The sequence below is a fragment of the Meles meles genome, chromosome 10 (assembly GCF_922984935.1).
Source record: "Meles meles chromosome 10, mMelMel3.1 paternal haplotype, whole genome shotgun sequence".
In the NCBI taxonomy this organism is placed as follows: domain Eukaryota; kingdom Metazoa; phylum Chordata; class Mammalia; order Carnivora; family Mustelidae; genus Meles; species Meles meles.
In genome coordinates this window covers 53,140,171-53,150,113 of record NC_060075.1, presented here as the reverse complement: position 1 = coordinate 53,150,113, position 9,943 = coordinate 53,140,171, and positions in this window count along the sequence as shown.

Genomic DNA, 9,943 nt, shown 5'->3' with positions numbered 1-9,943 from the left:
CATGCAATACGTGCCCTCTCTTTTATCCTCCACCTGGTTCCCCAACCTCCCACCCCCCGCCCCTTCAAAACCCTCAGTATGTTTCTTGGAGTCCACAGTCTCTCATGATTCATTTTCCCCTCCAATTTCCCCCAACTCCCTTCTCCTCTCCATCTCCCATGTCCTCCGTGTTCTTTGTTATGCTCCACAAATAAGTGAGACCATATGATACTTGACTCTCTCTGCTTGACTTATTTCACTCAGCATAATCTCTTCCAGTCCCGTCCATGTTGCTACAAAAGTTGGGTATTCATCCTTTCTGATGGAGGCATAATACTCCATCGTGTATATGGACCACATCTTCCTTATCCATTCGTCCGTTGAAGGGCATCTTGGTTCTTTCCACAGTTTGGCGACCGTGGCCATTGCTGCTATAGACATTGGGGTACAGATGGCCCTTCTTTTCACTACATCTGTATCTTTGGGGTAAATACCCAGCAGTGCAATTGCAGGGTCATAGGGAAGCTCTATTTTTAATTTCTTGAGGAATCTCCACACTGTTCTCCAAAGTGGCTGCACCAACTTGCATTCCCACCAACAGTGTAAGAGGGTTCCCCTTTCTCCACAACCTCTCCAACACACGTTGTTTCTTGTCTTGCTAATTTTGGCCATTCTAACTGGTGTAAGGTGATATCTCAATGAGGTTTTAATTTGAATCTCCCTGATGGCTAATAAATAAAATCTTTTAAAAAAATATTTCTCTTGGGGTGCCTGGGTGGCTCAGTGGGTTAAGCCTCTGCCTTCAGCTCAGGTCATGATCTCAGGGTCCTGGGATCGAGCCCCACATCGGGCTCTCTGCTCAGCAGGGTGCCTGATTCCTCCTCTCTCTCTGCCTGCCTGTCTGCCTACCTATGATCTCTCTCTGTCAAATAAATAAAAAATTAAAAAAATATATTTCTCTTTTGTAGGCTCTCCCTTTGCACAGCACAGGGGTCAGTAATCTACGGCCCATGGGCCAAATCCAACCTGTCTTCTAGTTTAGTACAGCCTGCTAAGAAAGGTTTTTATAGCTTTAAATGGTTGAGGAAAAAAAGAATATTCTGTGACACTTGAACAATAGGCAAAATACAAATTTCAGTGTCTGTAAACAAAGAACTCAACCTAGGATGCCGTCCACTTACAGGAGAAGAAAATAGTCCCTGAAACTCCCTGGCAGACATCCCCTTGTGGTCTGAGCCAGAAGTCGATCACAGGGCTAGACCCCCTGGTCTTGGAGAACTAGAGATCACCCCAGAACTCAGACAGCATCAGGGAAGGAGGAATCAGAGAATGGCTTAAGGGTAGGCAATAAATAGCGTCTGCCCCAAGGCTCATGGGGAATGCTGATTTTTTTACCTTGGCAAGGCAACCCAGAAATGTGAATGATTTCTTGTGAGCAGAACCAAGCAGTAGCTTAATTCCAATCTTTTCTGAGACTATAACTTGTTTTAAAATAGCATAACTTTCCCAAAAAGTTTCAGATGGTTTTCAAACCACAGGAGGGCCAAAGTCAGCTGAGTAGTTTTTACAAGCTCTGCTTGTTCTGTTCTGTTCTTTTCTCTTCTTTTCTTTACTTGTTTTTTTTTTTCTTTCCTTTTTTCTTTTTTCTCGTCTCTTTTCTTTTCTTTTTTTGAGATTTATTTATTTGAGAGAGAGATAGAGCATACCAGCAGGGCGGGTGGGCAGTGGACACAAAGCTGGCTCTCACAACCCTGAGATAGGACGCAAGCCAAAACCAAGAGTCAGATGCCCAACCGACTGCACCACCCAACCACCCCTCTGCTTGGCCTTTTCTCTTCAAATGCAATGTTCCCCAGTCAGGACCCTTCTGCTGCTTCATACTCGTGGGTTCAATAGTGTCCCGCAGACTTCCTGGACTCCAAACCCTCATATTCCTAACGGCTGGCTCATCAGGATCGCTGGATTCATCGTCTGCAATGGTGAAACAGCCATCAAACAGAACTGCAACGTGCAAATGTTAAGTAATGACTTGTAGCCGAAGTTCACGGCGGTGTGTGTTAAAGAAAGACCTGAGCGTGAACACACAGGCTTGGAGGAGGCAGGAGCTAGGGCCCAGCCTGTGATCTGGGGTGCCGGGAGCATGCCCCAACAGAGAACTCCTGGGATTCTCCGGACTCCTGAACTACACGTTCTGTTTGTGCTCCATTCCACAGATGGGCAAGTGAGGGCACCGTCCCACAAGGACTGACGAGGAAAGTAAGACAACTTTTAAAGCTAGGAACCCTGGGGCGCCTGGGTGGTTCAGTCGGTTAAGCCTGGGATGGGCCAGCATCGGACTCCCTGATGGGCAGGGAGCCTGCTTCTCCCTCTCCCTCTGCCTGCCTCTCCCCTTGCTTGTGCTCTCTCAGTCTTTGTCACATAAAAAAGTAAAATCTTCAAAAAATATAAAACAGAATTGGTCTTTAAAGAATAAAGAAAGATAGAAACCCTGAAATGCCAACTCCATGGAGAGAGAGTTCTGATCTCATGGGTTTTATATACTTTTTTTTATTTATTTGTCAGAGAGAAGGAGAGAGAGAGCACACAGGCAGGCAGAGAGGCAGGCAGAGGTGGAGAGAGAAGCAGGCTCCCCGCTGAGCAAGGAGGCCATGCGGGACTCGATCCCGGGACCCTGGGATCATGACCCGAGCAGAAGGCAGCGGCTTAACCCACTGAGCCACCCAGGCGTCCCGGGTTTTATATACTTTTAAAAACATTTGGCTGCTCTGCTAACTCCATATCACTGTCCCCCAGCTTCTGTTCAGTCTGTGACTTTGGCGCGGTCCCTCCCCACACTTTCTTCCTGTCCTATTCCGACAGCCTCACCGGCCTTAGATTTGTAAGGAGTAAGGAGGTCCACCCACACAGTCCTCCCCACAGAAACCTGGAGGGAATGGGGTGTGATGAGAAATTACACACTTCAACACAGCAAAGAAAACGCTTTGTTTCACCAAGGCGGCTGCCTTGACCAGTCCGGTGCCTAGTCCTGACTTAGTACATGTCTCTTAATGTCAGAAGGTAGTGAGGAATTAGTCGAAAGAACAACAAAACATGTTTCAATGTTTACAGCATTGGCGACTGTAATGCTCCGGCGGATCTGTGGATTCCAGAAGAAGCGAGGGAGAGACTGTGGTCGTGCCGGGCCTTGAATCTGATTCTGCTCAGAGGTCTCAAGCTCCGGAACACCATCCTGCTTTATTTCGTACCATCCTGCTTTATTTCGTACAGCTGCGCTGAGCTGTGTTACTTTTGCATTTCCATATTTAGAGGTATTGGGCAAAACCCCCTCTTTCATTTTATAAAGGATGAGTGAATATACACCGTTTAGCAACAAAGCTAAAAAAGCTTTACAATTCACAGGATTCATAAAAGAAAGAGGTGGGCGCCTGGGTGGCTCGGTCAGTTGGGTGTCCGACTTTTGGCTTCGGCTCTCATCATCATCTCAGGGTCCTGAGATTGAGCCCCCTGGTGGCTATGCCTAGGCTATGCCTAGCACCGAGCCTCCTTAAGATTCTCTCTCCGTCACCCTCTACCCACCGCAACCCCTTAGGCTGAATGAACGCATGAATGAACAGTAAGTAGATGTGCAAGTGTGTTACTGTCCAAACCCAGTAAACTAAGAAAATGCTGAGGTAAAGAGGGCAAGCTGGGAAACTTTTTTTACAAGAGGCAACATCGCCTCTTGTAAAAACTGGTCTGCTCGAGGTGCTGGGGTGGCTTGGTGGGTTGGGCCTCTGCCTTCGGCTCAGGTCATGGTCTCGGGGTCCTGGGATCGAGCCCCCCATCGGGATCTCTGCTCAGCAGGAGCTTGCTTTCCCCTCCCTCTCTGTCTGCCTCTCTGTCTGTTTGTGAACTCTGTCAAATAAATAAATAAAATCTTAAAAAAAAAACCAAAAAAAAAAACTGATCTGCTCTAAAAAGAAAGAGAGGGTTCTTGTGTGTGTGAGCTATGTCTCCTTACATTTTTGTACTTTCAGGGACATCTCATTCTAAACATGTTCAGGATTTTCTCATATATGCTAAAATCAGAACAAGCTTGCTGCTTTTAAGGTGAATGAAACTTTAATTTGTTTATAAATTTCATGTGACAGTTGGACTGGCCTCTCTTCCTGACATAAGGCCTCCAAACCTCAATCAGCAATGTTCCAGAGCCTGCCCCATGCCTTGCCCTGTGCTAAGAGATTGGATATATTTCTGGATAAATCATATCCTCCCCAGTTTCAAGAACTGAAAAATGGTCAACAGTTACCAGAAGATGAGATGCACAGGAAAGGGAATGCTATCACTTATGTGGTATTCCTGCTCAAAAGGCATAACTTGAACATAAGCACGAGGTCGCATAGGACAACTCCAAAGGGAGGGGTGCTCCATAAAAAAAATTGGCCAATAGTCTTCCCAAATAGTAATGATGTGAAAGATAAAAAGGCCTGAGGGAATGTTCCAGATTAAGTGAGACTAAAGAGATGTGACAACTAAATACAGGTCATGATCTTGGATTGGATCTGGAATGGGGGAGGGCGGGAGGGGGAGGAATTGCTCTAAAGGATATTATTGGAATAACAGGAAAGATTTGAAAATAAACTAGGAATTAAATAGTATATATTATGTTCATGTTAGATTTCCTGATTTTGGTAATTGCACTGTACTTATTGTTAACAGACTGCCCTTGATTTCAGGAAATACCAGCCGAAGAGGAGAAGGGTAAAGGAGCATAATGTCTGCAATTTGTTTCACAAAGAAATAGTAACACGAAGAAATGTGTATGCAGATGCCTACACACACACACGTACATGTAAGTTTGCACGTACATGTGGCAGAAAGTTAAAACTGGTAAATCTGGGTAAGGAGTATATGGGAGTTGTACTCTCCCTGTAAGTCCTCCGTGTGTTTGCAATTATTCTGAAATGAAATTGAAGTTTTAGAAAAGTTGATGGGTACCTTACACTCCTGAAATCCCTTGCCTTGAGAGATTCCGCTCTGGGCTAACACTGCAACATCTTGAGCAAGACACTGATGATTAAGTTGAGATGAACAAGTTTTACAACCGAGGTTTGCAACATTTATTTCGACTTTGAAAAGAAAGCTGGAGACGGGGAGTCGGATAGTCGGGGTGCTGGGGGCGGGGAATAGTCATTAAATCAATTATTTGTAATGACAGCTCGAACTCTTCTTTATCTTCTCTCCTGGGGAAAAAAAAATACCACATGTACATTAAAATATACTCACTACAACACTCAATTTCCACCAAAATCGGGCTGGACCCGCCCCCCTGGCTGCGTGTCACCCTCACAGCTGGTAGACCACGCACTCCTCTGGCCCCTGCTCCCCTCGGGCCGTCGCCCCCCACAACTTGCTCTGCCTGGAGCTACACAAGCCCCAGGCCCTACCGCACCCTGTGGAGAAGCTTCTCCTGTAACCCCCGCTCCCCTGGCGGCGCCGTCCCTTACACCAGCCACCCGCGTGGGGGCCAGCGAGCTCCACAATGTGCTGGCCTCGGTGACGCGCGTGTTGTAAGTGTGAACACTGGATTTCAAAGACTGCAGGGAAAAAAGAAGGTAAAAGATCTTGTTCATAGGGTAATACATTGGGGCGCCTGGTGGCTCAGTCAGTTTGGCGTCTGCCTTCTACTCAGATTATGGTTTTGGGGTCCTGGGATCCAGTCCTGTGTTGGGCTCCCTGCACAGCAGGGAGTCTGCTTCTCCCTCTCCCTCTGCCCCTCCCCCTGCTCGTCCTTTCTCTCTGTCAAATAAATAAAAATAAAAGCTGTTAAAAAAATAATGTTATACATTGATGACATGCTGAAATGATGTTTTAGGTCTATTGAGTTAAATAGTGCATAGTATTAAAATAATTTCAACAGTTTCTCCTTACTTTTTTAATGCATCTAGTAGGAAATTTTACATTACATATGTGGCTCACATAATATTTGCGTGGAATTGCGCTACCCAGGTGGAACAGAACAGCCCGTCTTTTGTGACCTTGCCATAGGCACTCTAAAGAATTCCTCCTCTTGGCACCTACCCAAGCTTCCTCCCTGGGCTGCCGCCTCTGACGGGGCTGTAAGCCCCAGAAAGCCAGGTTCCCTATTCTTTCTGTCTATCCCTGGTACACCTGGTAGAGGCCAAGGAGGAGTTCATCACTAAAAATGTTTAAATCAAGGTGAAATTCACATAACATACCATCAACCATTTTAAAGTGAACAACTGAGAGGCACTTAATACATTCACGGGGCTGTGCCGCCACAGCCTCTGTCCCGTTCCCCGCCGCTTTCATCAGGCCCCAGTCAAACCGCGTTCGCACTGAGCAGTCATCCCCCCATTCTCTCCTGCCCGCAGCCCCTGGCGACCAGCAGTCTGCTCTCTCTCTGGAGGTGCCTCTTTGGGACATTTAGAATAAACGATGTGTTACGCAATACGTGACCCTCTGTGTCCGCTTTCTTTGACTTCGCAGCATACTTGGGAGGAAGCTCCACACTGTAACAGGCATCAGAACATCTTCCTTTCCTTTCATTTTTCTTTCTTTCTTTCTTTCTTTCTTTCTCTTTCTTTCTTTCTTTCTTTCTTTCTTTTATATATTTTCTCTATTCATATTATTCCTTCCTCCTTGGAATGTGCCGTCCCCATGCTGGGCTCATCCAGCTTAACTCAGCAGTTAAGACTAAGTCAGCTCATACTTTCTCAAGAGGCTTCTCCTCATCTCTCCTCGTCTCTGAACCCCTTTAGCTCTGTCTACATAATTTAGGTTAAATGTGATAGTTAAGATTGGTTCTAAAATAATCCGGCAGGTAACGGTGTGGGGAGGAGGATGAATGAAACAAGCTTGGTCAGATATTGATGATCATTAAAGCAAGGGATGGGTACATAGAGGTTGATTCTATTTTTGATTGATTTCTATTCAATACATGGTTGATTTCTATTCTATACATGGAAGTATCATTCAATTTTTGTGGATGTTTAAAGGTTTCCAGAATAAAAAATTTCAAATAGCATCTCATGCTATTATTATTCGTTTGAGGTTAATGTCTTACCCTCCCACTGAGATCCTTTGAGGTCACAGATTGTCATTCATGCCTTGGTGGGGAAAGGCTACCCTAGAAAAGTGGATGGCCACCCTTGTTTGTTGAATTAAATTCTATCTGAGGTGTTTAAAATTTTCATTGAGAAGAAACTGAATTTAGGGAAGATACAAAATGCTGTTCTATCTTTGGCTTCGTGACCTTTCTTCTACAGTCAAAATTCCTTTCGATTTCTGTTCTAGCTTCTTCTTTCTGGGCTTACAACTGATCTCCAGTGAATAAGCAGAATGCACTTACTCCAGTATTCTGAACCATTTCTAGATAATCCCTAATGATCATAAAACTGGAAGCCAGGTTTCCATTCAGAATTCTATTTTGGCCCTTCCTTCCTTTCGTTCTTCATAAACCCATACTGTTTCTCCCTTCTTTGTCCCACTATTCTGTGGGCACCAAAGGGGCATACTTGTCTTTGCTTCTGCGTTCACAACAAACTTTCATGTCTTATGTTCCTGTCACACCAAAAAGAGAAACTAGGACTTCGATAGTGTGATAACCCATATGTTTCTACACCTACTGCTCTTTTTAATTTCAAACGGAGCCACTAACTCCATAAGAAGAGTCATGTCACAAATTATTTGCATGGGGTGCCTGGGTGGCTCAGTCTGGCTCTTGATTTCAGCTCAGGTCATGATCTCGGGGTCATGAGATCAAGCCCTGAATCAGGCTCTGCACTGGGCATGGAGCCTGCTTGAGATTCTCTCTCTTCCTCTGCTCCTCCATCCCCCCTTTCTGTCTCTGAAAAAAAGAATGTTTGCAGCCAGCACTCAAAAAGAAAGCCCCTTTATGGGGCACCTAGGTGGCTCAGTGGGTTAAAGCCTCTGCCTTCGGCTTAGGTCATGATCCCGGGGTCCTGGGATTGAGCCCCACATGGGGCTCTTTGCTCCTCGGGGAGCCTGCTTCCTTCTCTCTCTCTCTCTCTCTCTGCCTGCCTCTCTGCCTACTTGTGATCTCTGTCTGTCAAATAAATAAAATCTTTTTTAAAAAAAGAAGAAGAAGAAAACCCCTTTGACAAAATCTAGTGTCCAATTCCTTCAGGTAGAAAATCAGGCTAAAAATACAACAGCCACTGATACTTTGTGATTTCAGAAGTGATCAGAAAAGATTGACCTTGGTGATTCATTTTCTCTTCCTTCCTTGAAAGGCTAGGAAAAATATTTTCATGGAAGAATAATTTAAAAACTTAATAAACCTGGAAACAAGGGAGTTTAATTACTTATTCATGTGGAGAGCACCCAGACAGGAGAGACTAAAGAAGCAGACACAAACAGAAGTCTCCGAGTCCTTTGTTAATGCTTAAATCTGAAAACCATGACTCTGATTATAACATGTTAAAAACCCCACATTAGGACAAGGCAGTCACATGGGCTTTCTCTCTCTCCGAACTGATTCCTTTATCTTTAGTTTCTTCTTGCTTTTCTGGTCTGCCAAATATTAAAGCCTTTGTTTCAACAAGTCTTGTAATCTTTGAGAGGTATTTCCCATGACTACTCTCATCACCAACGCTTCTTCATAAACAGAATTTTTGTTAAGTCATCTGCTGTATAACCGTGATAAAGCAGAATCTCGGTCCCTAAAGATGTTTACATCCTAATCCCTGGAATTTGTGAATAAGTTCTATGGCAAGGGGGGTGGTTAGGATTAAGATTGCAGCTGGAATAAGGTTGCTAATCAACTGACTTTAAAACAAGGCAATTAAGCTGGATAATTCAGGTGAACTCAGTGTAATCCTAAACTTCTTTATAAGTGAGAGAGAAAGGAAGGAGAATCAGGGTCAGAATCATTTCCTGGGAGAAAAAGACTAGACGGCTCTTGCTGGCTTTAATGATGGACGCAAGTTATGAGCCAGCCAGGAAATATGGAGGGGCCTCTAGAAACCTGAAAACATAAGAAACAGATTCTTCTAGACCTTCCCTACTGAAGCTTTGATTTGGACCCAGTGAGACGCATTCCGGAATTTTGACTTCCAGAAGGTAAGGTAATAGATCTGTTGTTTTAAGCTTCCAACTTTCTGCAATTTGTTATGGTGGCAATCCAACAGTTGTTTCTAAGATTTGGGGAAAAGAGGACCTGAATTTTTATTATCTTGCTTAAAAACACCAGTTTGAACTGGAAAATTTCTACAGTTAAATGTGGTAACTCCCAGGGCACCTGGGTGGCTCAGTGGGTCAAGTGTCTGCATTTGGCTCGGGTCATGATCTCAGAGGTCCTGGGATTAAGTCCCGCATCAGGCTCCCTGCTCGGCGGGGAGCCTGCTTCCCCCCTCTCTGTGCCTGACACTCTGCCTGCTTGTGCTCTCTGTAAAATAAATAATTGTTTAAAAAAAAAAGTTAAACATGTTGTTAAAAAACACACAATGATGTAGATTATTCACATTCCATAAAATAAATACTTCCATTGTTCATTTATTCATCCATGTTTGAAAATAGTTTTATTTCTGTGCTGTTTGTTCTCTTCATACGTGCTTCAAAGTATGTAAGAGGAGCTTTAAAGAGCTGCACGTGGCCCTGGGCAAGGAGCTGCCCACACCTGCTTGGCCGACGGCAGTTTCACAGACTTTCTTCCTATGCCTTGTTAGCACTGCAGAAACCTAAATTAATGCCTCCAACCTGCCTCCCCCGCCCCCCATTAGGACTTCCATATATACTGAAGAAGGTCGTGTGGCTGGGACTTACAGAAAGAACCCAGGCTGTCCAGTGTTCATGCTGCCACGTTTTCTGCACATTGTATAACCAGAAATGATTTGTTCTAGGCAAGCTTGGTTTTTCATCTAATGCCTGCTTTCTGTGACATGAAATAAACACACACTATGTTTTAGGCAATCGGCCTTGGGAGGTACAACACAGAAATACT